At 37.8% G+C, this 15,525-nt stretch overlaps 1 protein-coding gene across 6 annotated transcripts in view; it reads left to right on the top strand.

Moving 5' to 3' along the window:
- TENM1 (teneurin transmembrane protein 1) overlaps positions 1 to 15,525 on the top strand; it is a 908,231-nt gene that overhangs the window by 13,928 nt on the left and 878,778 nt on the right. For all 6 annotated transcript variants that reach the window (XM_027535180.1, XM_027535182.1, XM_027535183.1 and 3 more), the window contains exon 2: positions 2,065 to 2,131. The gene's annotated coding sequence lies outside the window, so the exon portion shown is untranslated. The remainder of the gene's footprint in view (positions 1 to 2,064; positions 2,132 to 15,525) is intronic.

The raw sequence follows: 15,525 nt of genomic DNA on the forward strand, positions 1-15,525 counted from the left end.
AGTGCCAATCATAAAGTACTAAAATGTTAATATTTTCCTCTTTTTTTTGCTTTAATTTACCACAATGCATTTTCTAAAATGGATTTTTGAAGGATTTAAAACATATAGCTTTTTATTATATGGGTGATATAAGTTCATTTTAGAAAAATTAGAAATAATATGTTTTTTTAATTTATCAATATATTATTAATATATGTCTATGTCAGTAAAGTATATTATATATGTATACACACAGAGATGAAGATACAGAGTCAGAGACACAGCTGAAAAAGCAATCAAAAATGTAAAAAAAAATGTAATTATCCTCTTCCTCAATTCTTCCAGAGTATGATTTAAAAGCAGCAAATTAAAGCCATAGGTAGAGATGATATGGAATGATAATTAATATCCTAACAGTTCTCATATCATATTTAATGGCTTCTTAGTAAAACATATAGTTGTTCCTTGATATATTTCACCAAACTCCGATTATTGGGCATTAGGTAATTTCCAATATTTATATTAAAAAATCATGAAAAAATTCTTATATATACTTCTTTGTATACACATCTCTGATAATTGCCTTATAAATATATAAACATGGAGTAAATGGATTGAAGGGAGTACATATTTTTTAGGCTTTTGGTACCTATTGCCAAGTTGCCCTCCAAAAATACTGTACCAGTTTACATTACTACTGAAGGAGAAGTATCATATGACATCCTTATATGTGAAATTTAAAAAGAAATGATACAAATGAACTTACAGAACAGAAAGAAACTCACAGACTTAGAGAATGAACTTACGGTTGCTGAGGGGAGTTAAGGATTGGATAGTTAAGGAGTTTGAGATGGACATGTGCTATATTTAAAATGGATAACCACAAGGACCTACTATATAACACAGGGAACTCTGCTCAATGTTATATGGCAGCCTGGATGGGAGGGGAGTTTGGGGGAGAATGGATACAGGTATATGTGTGGCTGAGTCCCTTCACTGTCCACCTGAAACTATCACAGCATTGTTAATTGGCTATAACCCAACACAAAATAAAACGCTGAAACAAAGATACAGTTCTTATGTTAAACATATATGTGACTTCATACAAGGCCCTACATCAATTAGAGGGAGAAGTCTGTCAAGTGGAGTAAATTAATGGGGTTCATCACAGGGTACACTTCCTGCCCTATTCCCCAGTACCAAGTGTGCACATTTGTGGGCTTCCCAGATGGCGCTAGTTGTAAAGAATCTGCTTGCAATGCAGGAGACACAAGAGATGCAGGTTCAGTCCCGGGTGGGGAAGATCCCCTGAAGAAGGAAATGGCAACCCACTCCAGTATTCTTGGCTGGGAAATCCCATGGACAGAGGAGTCTAGTAGGTGACACAGTCCACAGGGTTGCAGAGTTAGACATGACTTAGCACACATGCTCACAAGTGTGCACATGGAGACATATACTCTATCTTATAACTTGCATAAAGAAAGTTGTGTGGAACTTGGGAAACCAAAGTGAGGGGACACGGGTGCTAGTCCTGGCTCTGCCACCTACCACATTATGTGACTTTACGCAGGCAATTTCACCTCTCCGGGCCTCACTTTGCTAATCTTATAACAAGGTTGTTCTGAGAATTAAATGAAATGTGTGTATGAAAGTTTTATGTAGATTGTAAAGGACTATCTTAATATAAGAAATTGTGATTGTTATAAATTGTCTACATTGGTGAAAAGATCTTGAAATTGTGGGTATTTCATCTCAAAATAAGTGGTATATTGAGTGAAAATTAAATAGTATTAATTTGGGAGAGTCTTTGTGGGTGAGAATTCCATAGCCCTTCATGTATACTCATTCATAATTAAGAGATTATTAGAAGCATAGTTAATATAATTATTTGGTGTTTCAAGCAGATCTTTTAAAAAACTGACCCCTTTATCCTTTGTGAATTACAAAATGAAGCCTTTTATTCACAACTCCCATGCCCACTCCCACCCCCACCCTACACGTCTCTCTCCTTTCCCTCATGTAAGGACTACTTTGGACCTGCTTGTACATATGTTTGAAGGATAATTTGGCCTAATTTGTTTACAGGAATTACAAGGGTGACCTTTATTCAGCTGTCTCCTTTTCGATTCTCATAACTTCTGGATCTATCAAGGTATGTACATTCTACACTGAAACTTACTTTGGAAATTGAACACACACATATATGATGTGAAAAGAACAGAATGTTCCACCTTAATAATGTTATATTTATTGAGTACTATGTAAACGAAATGCATTGTTTTAAACTTAAAATTTGGCTATTGTATAGATAATCTTGTGTCCATAATTGTTTGAGTCTTTGCAAATCCAAATGTACAGGCTGCCCTCTGTGTTTGAATGATTCTGTGACCTTTTCCACACACAACTGCTAAAACCAAGAGACTCCTTAACTAATGGGGGCATCTGCAGAGTACAAGGGAATAACAGTGGCCTTTGAGGATGTATACTAAACCATTTAGTAGTTACCGCTGACTGCAAATAAACATGGTCTTTCTCCATAATAATGGCAAAAATATTTCCATACAGATAATACTGCTTTAATGACAAAATAAATAGTTGCCTCCTGAAATGAATGTTTTAATTTTTTAGGAAAGTTCAAAGTAAAATGTCTGTATTGTCATAAGTATTGCATTAATTTATTTACTCTTCCATCTTTCCTTCTTTTCATCTATCCATCTGTGAATCCATACTGGTTAGAAGTCATTGTGACTTTTCATTTGGTAAATATGCCAACATAGATAGAATTCACCTGGAATATTGAGAAAAAGTGATTGCTTCTATATGCCGTCCTGTGTTAGATGGAATATGTGAGAAAATGTGGCAAGATGAGAGAGATTTTCAGATTAATCAAATCTTTGGTTACTTAAAAGATTTCCGTCTTAATTCTTATTAAAAAGAATGGGCTTCATTCTTATTAAAATGTTAAGTTTTTAGTAAGTACGAAATAGGAAGCAGTGACTTTTTTGCTTCAATACCTGTATCTGGCAGTGCTATGCATCGTGATTCAAATATTAATTCTCACCCCACATATAAAAAAATCAAAAGAATGATCTGTATTTGTGATATTTTTGGAATCACTTCATGCTTTCTTTAAAGAACATTAAATAATGAAATTACATAAAAATGAAATCTTTAAAATCTTGGAATTTGCATTGTCCTTCAAAAAACACAGTAGAAGTGCATTAAGAGTTTTTTAATTGGGTTTCAGTTAATTGAAATTAGTCTGTTATGGGAATTTAAAATAGATTTGTCAGTTTTAACTACGCACATAGTTCTATTTGCCATTCTTCTCGAGGTACTGTCTTTAAGGAAATACCATTGCCAAAAAACTCATTTCACTATGGGAAAAAAAAGTAAGATCAGAAAATAAAATGACATTAAAAGAGAAACTTACTGGGAAGGAAGATGTGTCATTCAATCCAGAAAATAATTTTCTTAATTTGGGAATTGTGAGTCTGCTAGTTGTGTAATATTAACTGAAAGGTATTTTTTTCCTATTAAAAAGGTTTAAACGTGTGAAAAATTATAGTCTTGCAAAGCTAATGTGAATGAATAGATCCAAACGGAGGAAAAATGCCTAGCAGGCCAAAAGAACGCACACTTAAGAAAATAATTGACACTAAATATTTAAAAGGTTCAGAGAGCAGCTGCTTTTCCTTCCTTAGAGAGACAACATAGTATAGTAGAAAAGCTCTTGCCTGTCAATCAGAAAACATAGGATCTATTCCCAGTCTTATAAGAGTGATATGGTCCTCCTAGGTCACCGATCTGCTCTGAGTCTTGGTTTTATCACATCTATAACAAAACCTTTTTCATGCTAAAGCAGTTGATGACTTTTATAAAATTAAGGGCTCTTCTCAAGTATGCAAAATGGAGTCAAGATTAGCCATTAACTTGAAATATACACACCAGTTGTTAAAAAGATTGCTGCTTGTTTAAGTGCTTTAGTGCATTGGTAATAGGGCATTTATTTACTTTTTATCTAAAAGCAATTGTGTATGCTAACAGCACTAGCCACTTCCCCCTACCCCCAACCATGCACACCAGTATTGGTGTTATACTAAATTGATTCAAGTAGAAGTTCAGTTAGTTAGTAGTCTCTTTTTCCTTTTTGATAAAATGCTTAACTTTGGGATGTTGTTGTGCTTTTCCTCTATCTCTTGAAGTTCAGCAGAACTGTATGTTTTCTCCCTCTTACAAGGTGGCCATTCAAAGTTAAGTATCTCTCTGAAACTTGGAACCAGTCAAGTGTATAACCTGATGACTTCAGACTCCAGTGTTTTGATCTGGCACCCTTCATGAGCATTGAGTTCATATTAAAGCACTTAAAATATATGCTCCATCATCTACATATCACAGCAGTAACACCCTGGGCACAGGACAGTGCCTGGGAGTAAATAACCACTTGGAGTTAATGATCTGAGGGGCAGCTGAAGGACCATTGACTCTTCCTAGTCAGTCCTTCATCCCTGCTGCTGCTGCTGCTGCTGCTGCTAAGTCGCTTCAGTCGTTTCTGACTGTATGCGACCCCATAGATGGCAGCCCACCAGGCTCCACTGTCCCTGGGATTCTCCAGGCAAGAAAACTTCATCCCTATAAAATGCCTATTCTGAGATGCCAATCCTTCAATAATTTTTCTGTCTCAGATCAGATTAAGGAGTAGCCATAAATAATAGCATTTAATATATAATAATGAGATATGGTAATGCAATAAAATGTCAACAATTCTAATACTATATAAAAATGTCTATTCTGATCAAACCAAGATAAGTAGTGGTAGATGAACTTCATCAGTCACAGTGTTTTAGAAGTGACTTTCCTCTTATTGATTTGAATGAAATATAAGTAAGAATTCCTATGGTTTAGGGGAACAGTTCCCTTTCTTTTGCTCCTTATTCCACTGATGAATGATCCATTTTAGAAATAATTTTAAAATACCTCTGATATCTATTTTAAATACATTTTTAAAAATTTTATATGTTCAGCTTTCTTCTCCCTTTTTAGCACTAGATTCCGTTTTCAAGATATGTACAACTCTAAAATATGTAACAAATGCAACTCTATGATTTCTTTCCCAGAGGAAGCATTTTTCACTTATTTATTACTGTGATAAGCTGTACATTTTTACAATGTGCCAGGCATGGTGCTAGTTGCTGGGGAAACAAAAATCAATGAGGGATTGATTTTTGAGTTTGTGATGGTCCCCAATTACAAACTATTGGTAGAGACGTGAGGACTGACCTATATAGAAAGAGGTAAAATAATCAAGTATTGTATATGTGGATTGCATATGAATTTATTTGCTCATGGCATTCATATTCTTTTTCTAAATTTAAAGAGCTTCACATATCAGAAACCTAATCAAATAGGGCAATGAGATATATAATCTCAAATAGCCCCCACTCAAAAAATCTGTAAGAATCACTGGTCCTGGTAGGCAGAAAACCCCCAAAGATGTCCATGTTCTAATCCCTGGAACCTGTGAATATGTTGCATCACATGGCAAAGGGAATGAAGATTGCAGCTGGGTAAGGTTGTTATTCAGCTCAGCTTATAGTAAAGGAGATATCCTGGTTAACTGGTAAACTCAATGTAATAGCAAGGATCCTTAAAAGTGGAAGAGGGAGGAGGCAGAAGAGAGAGAACCAGAGAAATGGCAGCATGAGAAGACAGTGGCCATGAGCCAAAGAATGGGGCGAAGCCTCTAGAAACTGAAAAGGATAAGGAAAAGGGTTATCTATAAGAGACTCTAGAAAGGAATGTAGCTGTGCTGACACCTTGATTTTAGCCCATCAAGACCCATTTCAGACTTCTGACTTAGAGAACTGTAAGATGAACCTGTGTTGTTTTATGCCACCAAGTCTGTGGTGGTTTATTACAACGGCAATAGAAAACTAGTGTATTGAGATTTTCCCAGTACAGAAAATCTGGGGAGAATTCTCTAGTTGTTAGCAATTGCTGTGGCTAAAAGGTATGGTTCATGCTGATCTTGGTACACGAAGATATTTGTCTAGTGATTATTTTTCCTAGATATCCATATCAGGCCCCTCTTTTGTTGAAGTACAATCACTTATGAGATCCCTGAGACACCTGACAATTCTCTGCTGCTCCCACCATGAGTCTCAGGGAGAATGTAGCCCTCTTTCCCTCTCCTTCTATAGAACACTGATGCCTCTTCCTCCCATCCCCTTATCTGTCATCCTCCTGCCTTGAAGTCTAGGATGCAAGACTTTGTGGATAGGTGACGAGTAGAAAATTCTTTCTTTCATGGGGTACCTACAGCAGTGAGAAAGATATAGGCACTACTATTTTAATAAATTATCCTAGTAGGGGCTTTATGACAAGCATAAAGTTGGAAATTGAATGTAGTATGGAATAGGAGTCTCAAGCTAGTGGCCTACTGCTCAGGATCAGTCTTCAGACATATTTTGTTTGCAACTTGGGACTCTTCTCCTCTCCTCTCCCCTTCCTTTTTAAAATGTTTATAGCTTGAGTGCTCTGTTCAATTCCATAGTGTCTGTCATCCACTGTTGTCTTATTCCTTGCTTACTTGACTTGTGTGATATGATCCTGGTCCCTGTGCTGTAGTAGTTAAGAGCAAATACTTTGGAGTTTAAATGGTGAGATGATCCAATTCTGCCATATATTGGCTGTACACCTTGGGTAAGTAGAATAAGAATAATCTTTCTAACTTCAGTCTTCTCTCTTCTAAAATGAAATAATAATTAGACTTAATACCTCATAGACTTTTGAAGTTTAAAATAGCCTGCACGTGACACATAAAGCACTCTACATGGTGGCTGGTATACAAAATTGTACATCCTTTATAAATATTATCACTGCAACAACCACGCTTAGGGCACAAAGCAGGAGGGTTAATCAAGTCCAGCTAGCACAAGGATAAGAAGCAGGCATCTGAAAAGTTTTAATGAAGAAAGTAATGCTAGTACTGTTGCTTCCTGACCTGCATACAGATTTCTCAAGAGGCAGGTCAGGTGGTCTGGTATTCCCATCTCTTTCAGAATTTTCCACACTTTATTGTGATCCACACAGTCAAAGGCTTTGGCATAGTCAATAAAGCAGAAATAGATGTTTTTCTGGAACTCTCTTGCTTTTTCCATGATCCAGCAGATGTTGGTAATTTGATCTCTGATTCCTCTGACTTTTCTAAAACCAGCTTAAACATCAGGAAGTTCATGGTTCACATATTGCTGAAGCCTGGCTTAGAGAATTTTGAGCATTACTTTACTAGCATGTGAGATGAGTACAATTGTGTGGTAGTTTGAGCATTCTTTGGCATTGCCTTTCTTTGGGATTGGAATGAAAACGGACCTTTTCCAGTCCTGTGGCCACTGCTGAGTTTTCCAAATTTGCTGGCATATTGAGTGCAGCACTTTCACAGCATCATGTTTCAGGATTTGAAATAGCTCAACTGGAATTCATCACCTCCACTAGTTTTGTTCGTAGTGATGCTTCCTAAGGCCCACTTGACTTCACATTCCAGGATGTCTGGCTCTAGATGAGTGATCACACCATTGTGATTATCTGGGTCGTGAAGATCTTTTTTGTACAGTTAGAATTGGACATGGAACAACACACTGGTTCCAAATAGGAAAAGGAGTACATTAAGGCTGTATATTGTCTCCCTGCTTATTTAACTTATATGCAGAGTACATCATGAGAAACGCTGGACTGGAAGAAACACAAGCTGGAATCAAGATTGCTGGGAGAAATATCAGTAACCTCAGATATGCAGATGACACCAGCCTTATGGCAGAAAGTGAAGAGGAACTCAAAAGCTTCTTGATGAAAGTGAAAGAGGAGAGTGAAAAAGTTGGCTTAAAGCTCAACATTCAGAAACGAAGATCATGGCATCCAGTCCCATCACTTCACGGGAAATAGATGGGGAAATAGTGGAAACAGTGTCAGACTTTATTTTTTGTGGCTTCAAAATCACTGCAGATGGTGATTGCAGCCATGAAATTAAAAGACGCTTACTCCTTGGAAGGAAAGTTATGACCAACCTAGATAGCATGTTGAAAAGCAGAGACATTACTTTGTCAAAAAAGGTCCGTCTAGTCAAGGCTATGGTTTTTCCAGTGGTCATGTATGGATGTGAGAGTTGGACTGTGAAGAAGGTTGAGTGCCGAAGAATTGATGCTTTTGAACTGTGGTGTTGGAGAAGACCCTTGAGAGTCCCTTGAACTGCAAGGAGATCCAACCAGTCCATTCTGAAGGAGATCAGCCCTGGGATTTCTTTGGAAGGAATATTGCTAAAGCTGAAACTCTAGTACTTTGGCCACCTCATTGGAAAAGACTCTGATGCTGGGAGGGATTGGGGGCAGGAGGAGAAGAGGACAACAGAGGATGAGATGGCTGGATGGCATCACTGACTCGATGGGCGTGAGTCTGAGTGAACTCCGGGAGTTGGTGATGGACAGGGAGGCCTGGCGTGCTGTGATTCATGGGGTCTCAAAGAGTCGGACACGACTGAGTGACTGAACTGAACTGAACTGCATGCTAGTACTAGAGATAGTCTGTAAATATACACTGGTAAGGTAGGTAGGGATTAGCAATTTGATTTCATCTGATGAACAAATGGTGGGGATGGGCAGACGTTCTATGCAAAAGAAGCAGTGACACAAAAACATGAAATAGCCTGGTCTCTTAGAGGAACAGCAATCATCCTCTTCAGCAAAAGGGTGATGTAGAAGACAGACATGAGAGAACATGAAGCTGCAGAGGTAGGCTAGGGACAGATGAAGAGGGACTTATGTGGTGTAAGAACATCTCCTTTTTCCAGGAAGCCAGTGGTTTTCTAACTCTACTTATGAACTTTGAAGTTTGTTGTACTATGCACTGAGCTTTTATCTTGTCTGATAGGCAACCCTTAAAACCAGTTTACCTAGGAACATGGCTTAAAAGCTGCTTCTATAGTCATAGAGGAACGAGGGAAGGACTTTAATAACCATATTTGTGATATAGAGGGTTCACCCAGGTGATAGTATGAAGAATGGATTGGAGGGGGCAGAACTTCTGATGGCCAGGAAATCATTTAGGAAACTGTTAAAATAGGTCAGATGAGAGATGACAAGGGCCAGATGGCTACTACCAGTGGGAACAATGATAAAGGGATAGGTTGAAAACAGTGGTTCTCAAACTTGAAGGTGTGTTGTAGGGCTTGTTAAATTACAAATTGCTAGACCCTACTCTTGAGTTTCTGCTTCAGTTAGTATGAGGTAGGGCCCAATAATTTGCATTTCTAGCAAGTTCTCAGAGGATGCTGATGCCATGGGTCCAGGGACTACAGTTTGAGGATCTTGAGATTTGAGATGTGCTAACTTTGTAGAACTGATAGGCATGAATCACTCACTAGATATGGGGAGTAAGGGGAAAGTTTCTGACTTGGGAGACTGAATGGAAGGTAATACCATTCACTGTTACTGAGATCAAGTTTAGGCTGAGTTGAAAAATTTTTTTCATGACCCAAGGGAGGGTCTTTAACTAGGATTTGTAGTCAGGTCCTGGGCCTGCTTTTAGATATCTTGACCCTGTACTTTTGCACTGTTTTTTTCCAACCATACCCCACCCACCCTAATCCCATTTATCTGCCTTGGTGATGGAAGGGAAAGTAGGAGTCTAGGTGAGGGAGGTTGAGTTCCATTTTATACCTACTTGTTTTTGAAGACTATGGAACATCCAAATGAGAGAATCTCAAAAAATTGAAAGCTTTAGGGTTTTTTAGTGTTTTTTTTTTTTAATTTAAAATAAGTCTATCTCCTTATATCAGTTTGGTCATCATCTTTCTTTGTATAAAATCAAAATAGTCAAGATACAGGTCCAGATGTAGTTACATTGAACTTTCATCTAGTGACTTCCTGTATATTTGCAGTCAATCCTGTAAGGATTTCTTAGTTTTAAATTTGCTCATAGCTGACAGTCATCCTTTTTATAGTATAGATCAGTGAATCCAAAGCATGTTCATTTTTAAATTCCCCTTGAACACTCCTATGACCTGCCTTTCTCTAAATTGCCGCTTCACCAAAAAGAAAAATCAAAGTATAGCAGAATATCCATGCTGTTAAGTAGGGGAGAGTAAGAGAGTATCATGTAGGTTGCTCTTTTTTCTTCTTTTCTTTTTTTTTTTTTTTTGTGTGGCCTATTTCAGTAATGGTCAGATTTTTCACCAAAGCTACAAGCTATCTCTGTAAGTTTGAGAGTAGGCAAAGAAAAGGTATTGCAACAGAATGAAGTACCTACATTCAATGGTGAGATGAGGAATAAAATAGAGCCTATGAGACCTTAGAGAAGCAGATACTAAGCAAGAAGAAATAAACTGACTTGATTTTGTTGCAAGGGGGCAGTTGTACAAGTTGATCTTTTGTGGCATAGAATATATCCTTACAAAGACAGACAGACAGATAGATAGAGATATATAGATGTATAGATTCTCAATTTACTTGTTAGCTTAGAGTTCCATGAAACTGTAGACTTACCTTAATATGGAGGCAGAAATACTTGGTTTGTAGATTCAATTCATTTTCTTGCAGCATTTAGTGCCAGTCTTTTAAGGATAATGGAAGCATTGTGTGGTTGGTACTTATTCCTCTACTCCAGGGAAGACACACACACACACACACACACAATCACAAAGCTGAAAAAAAAGCCTTGGGTTTTCCCTAAGTGTTTACAGATAAGCTATGATCTGAAATGCATCCATTATTTCCCAACAAAAAGTCCAAAACTGGATGTTTAGGAAATGGAATCAGAGTTAATAGAAATTGCTCTTAGGGTTCCTGGAAAATCTCTCTGAGCAGATCTTCTTTAGGAGTGTTATTTCAGTCCCAGAATATTGTTAACATGACAGGTGAATGCAGCAAAGTACCTTTTGCGTGAGACAAAGTCCAGCGCTCCATCTCACCTTAATAAATTTGAAATCACTGTTTCTTCAGCCTAACATACTTCCAAAGTATATGGAGAATCACTGTATATTATTTTTTAAGGTAAAAAAAAATCAGTGGCAGAAATTCTAAAATAAGTACAGAGGGACCGTGTAATCCCTTGCTGTGTGGTGCACTATCTGAAGTAGTCAGGGTCCTTTCTATAGGATAGACACTGAATTTGCGACCTTCAAGTATTGTCCTACTTTTGCTAGATGCCTGACATATGTCAGATGAAACTATTCAACTTATATGATTTTAAATGGCTGTTTTCTGAGAATACATCAGCCACCTATTTTCTCCCAGACTCATCTGTATGATGACTGCATGTGAACTTTAATTTTAAAAGATACACTTTCAGTGACATGGCTGACTATCACTGTGTGTAATAGATGACTTATTTGTTCTCTTCCTGTTTGCAAAATTCACACCTGGTTAAATGGGATGGATATAATTCACAGTGTATGATGTAAACCTTCAATGATAATTCATGTAAAGTATACAAGTTTTCAATGCCCTTCTTAATTTTATTTATTTTTATACACTGCTTTGTTCAAAAGCACTCTGATTGATGTTCGACTCTTTTGTATACTGTGTATGAACACAAAATAAAAGATGCATTTACTTGCATGCCCTGGTGTAAGCTCACATCTACATACTGTATGATGTGAATACCACCTAAGAGTACTAATTTGCATAAAGCTTATAGCTTTAATCACAAGAGAGCACATGAAGTTACTACTCATTTTATTGTTGACAGTAGTTTGAGGAGGCAGAGAAAGGAGCAGAAAGAAGACTGGTAATTCTAAGAAAGGCTGATTTTCAGTTAAGTACATTTTTGTAAGTCATTTTGTCATTTGGTAAACACACAATGGTTATTCCTTCAGACAGATGAAATATTCATTAGAAGGAGAAGTGAGGAAATGACAGTACTATTAAAGAATAGCAAGGGAGTGGGAGGCCTGTCAAGAATATTTTGACCCCAGGAAAAAGAAATCAGAATTGCCATAGAGAGGGACTACAGAATGCAAACTTTTTCAAAAGTTATTTCCATAAAGTCTGAGGAAATCTTGGCCTCCATTAAGATTTTTGTCCCTGAGAGTCTAAACTGTAAGTACGGTATCTGCTTTGTCTGCAGAATAAAAAAGGAGATCTTCGCTTAATCATTATCCTGGGAGCTGAACATCCTGCTACATTTGAATAAAAATGCCTACTTCATTACTGATGGGAACACAGAGTTCAGCGTACCCAATGATTTACAGTAGAAATTACTGACAGAGCTACCTTATAAATGAATGGGCTGTTTAAAGAATACTAGTTGTTAATGTGTTTAGTATTAGATGAAGTACCTAAGGCCCACAAATTCTAGGAAATCTACCAAATGAGTGCTGTCTATAAACAAAGAAATAGTTCTAGCATACCCTTAGGTAAAACGGAAACTGATGACATAGAAAATAGGATTCTGATGCATCAACAAATACCCTCAGTTAATTTCTCTAGTGAAACCTCTTAAAATTATGGGAAACATAGAGCTGTGAAATAATTGAGCTGCAGGAGATCTCGAAAAATCCTTTACTCTAGGCTTCTGCTTTCAAACATGTGAATGACTGTACAATGGGTAAGGAAGTCCTGTTGTCAGTGTTATGAGTAGAATTCTTTATTTAGCAAATATATATACACCACCTGACCTGCCTCTTGAGAAACCTATATGCAGGTCAGGAAGCAACAGTTAGAACTGGACATGGAACAACAGACTGGTTCCAAATAGGAAAAGGAGTACGTCAAGGCTGTATATTGTCACCCTGCTTATTTAACTTCTATGCATAGTACATCATGAGGAACACTGGGCTGGATGAAGCACAAGCTGGAATCAAGATTTCCAGGATAAATATCAATAACCTCAGATATTCAGATGATACCACCCTTATGGCAGAAAGCAAAGAACTAAAGAGCCTCTTGATGAAAGTGAAAGAGAAGAATTAAAAAGTTGGCTTAAAGCTCAACATTCAGAAAACTAAGATCATGGCATCCAGTCCCATCACTTCATGGCAATTAGATGGGGAAACAGTGACAGACTTTATTTTTGGGGGCTCCAAAATCACTGCAGATGGTGATTGCAGCCATGAAATTAAAAGACTCTTACTCCTTGGAAGGAAAGTTATGACCGACCTGGACAGTATATTAAAAAGCAGAGACATTACTTTGCCAACAAGGGTCTGTCTAGTCAAGGCTATGGTTTTTCCAGTAGTCCTGTATGGATGTGAGTGTTGGACTATAAAGAAAGCTGAGTGCCAAGGAATTGATACTTTTGAACTGTGGGGTTAGAAAAGACTCTTGCGAGTCCCTTGAACTACAAGGAGATCCAACCAGTCCATCCTAAAGGAGATCAGTCCTGAATATTCATTGGAAGGACTGATGCTGAAGCTGAAACTCCAATACTTTGGCCACCTGATGTGAAGAACTGACTCATTGGAAAAGACCCTGATGCTGGGAAAGATTGAAGGCAGGAGGAGAAGGGGACAACAGAGGATGAGATGGTTGGGTGGCATCACCGACTCAAAAGACATGTGTTTGAGTAAACTCCGAGAGTTGATGACGGACAGGGAGGCCTGGCCTGCTGCAGTCCATGGGGTCGTAAAGAGTCAGACACGACTGAGCGACTGAAATTGATTGATATATTTTGTGGGTCATGCACTGTTCTGAGCACTTTACAAATATTAACTGGGTACCTTTGTCATGGCATTCCTTTCCCCTCCTTCTATTCTTTCTTTTTTCTCAATACATCTTTTTCTGTTTCCCTTTCCCACTACTCATTTCTTAGTTTCACCATAGGCCCTCCTTAGCACTCCTCCAGGTTTGTTGGGGCCATCCAGGGTAATGAGGTTACTGAACACTAGTGCAACCCTCTTTTTTTTCTCATTGTTTTTAAGGATGCCATGTAATTTAGGTCAAATTTCTTATAGAAATAAAAATAGATTATTTTATCATTTTGCCTTCTGTGACTTTTCATTTTATCATTGAGATAAATAAAATTGTGCTAGAATAATTTGATATCCGCGTAGAATTGATAGTTACTTCCAGTGTCTTAAGATCATTTCTTTAATAATAATACTTTTGGATAAGACTCGAATTGGAAAGGGGGCTGCATGTAGACTATTCCTTAAATAGTGATTTCCCATCTTAAATTTCCAGTTTGCCAAAACACATAGAATCTTTTTTTCTCATTCTTGGCATTTAGCAAAAGAGGGTGAATGTACTTTCTTCATTTTATATTTTGTCTTCTCATTCTCAAGTTCGTGTTTTTTACTTTGTAAGTAAGTGGTATGGCCAGTAAACGAATATGGTTTCAGCTACTATTTTGTCTCTAAAAGTGAAAGTCGCTCAATCGTGTCTGACTGTTTGCGACCCCATGGACTGTAGCCCTCCAGGCTCCTCTGTCCATGGAATTCTCCAGGCAAGAATACTGGAGTGGGTTGCCATGCCCTCCTCCAGGGGATCTTCCTGGCTCAAGGATTAAACCTGGGTCTCTCACATTGCAGGCAGATTCTTTACCATTCTAATCACCAGGGAAGCACCACTTATATCTCTATTTGTTACTAAATCAACTAAGAAAAGAAATCAAGTTTTAAAAAATCTGACTTGTTTTTCTTGTTTGGATGCTCACATTTTGGAACTCCTGAGTTAAGGCATCTGAATCTTGGACTGGACCTTTTCATATGGGAAATGAATTTCAGACACCTGCACAGAGTGCTTTTATTGTGTGTGTGGTAAGTCTCTTCAGTTGTGTCTGACTTTGCAAACCTGTGGTCTGTAGCCCTCCAGGCTCCTCTGTCCATGGGATTCTCCAAGCAAGAATACTGGAGTGGGTTGCCATGCCCTTCTCCAGGGGACCTTCCCGACCCAGGGATCAAACCCATGTCTCTTAAGTCTCCTGCATTGGCAGGTGGGTTCTTTACCACTGGTGCTACCTACTAAGGGAGCCCAATGTTACCCCTCTAAAGGATGATTCTGGTAGGTATATTCTGAAATAAGTCTTTAAAATGTTTTCATTAGCCTGAATAGAAAGAAAGAAAAAAAAAATGAATCAGAATAACTTGGTTTTCTTGTGTCCTCTAATCCTTTGCCTACTCATTTCACCATTCTAGAACTTGTCTTCTCTTTGCCTGATGTCAGTATTGTTCATTTCCTGTGAAGTTTCCTTGAGTAAAGAAAATGGAGATTTTAGTACTTCTGTGGTGGCCCAGTGGTTGGGACTCCATGCTTTCACTGCAGGGAGTAAGGGAGTTTGCTGCCTGATTGGAGAACTAAGATCCCACAAGCTGCATGACATGGCCAAAAAGAAAGAAAGAAAATGGATATTTCTTCCTGGATTATTTTCTGTTTCTTATACTCAAACTGTAGATATACCCAAGATCTATTATTATTTTTTTCTCTCTGCCTTTTTTTTCTTGGAGATTTTGTCTACCTTTATGAATCTAACTACCATTTCTTATGTAAATAATTTTTAAATATCTATTTCCTGTACTATGGTCCCATATCTCCAACTTCCTGCCACACATGTATACTT

This window comes from Bos indicus x Bos taurus, chromosome X (assembly GCF_003369695.1).
Source record: "Bos indicus x Bos taurus breed Angus x Brahman F1 hybrid chromosome X, Bos_hybrid_MaternalHap_v2.0, whole genome shotgun sequence".
Taxonomy (NCBI): Eukaryota; Metazoa; Chordata; class Mammalia; order Artiodactyla; family Bovidae; genus Bos; species Bos indicus x Bos taurus.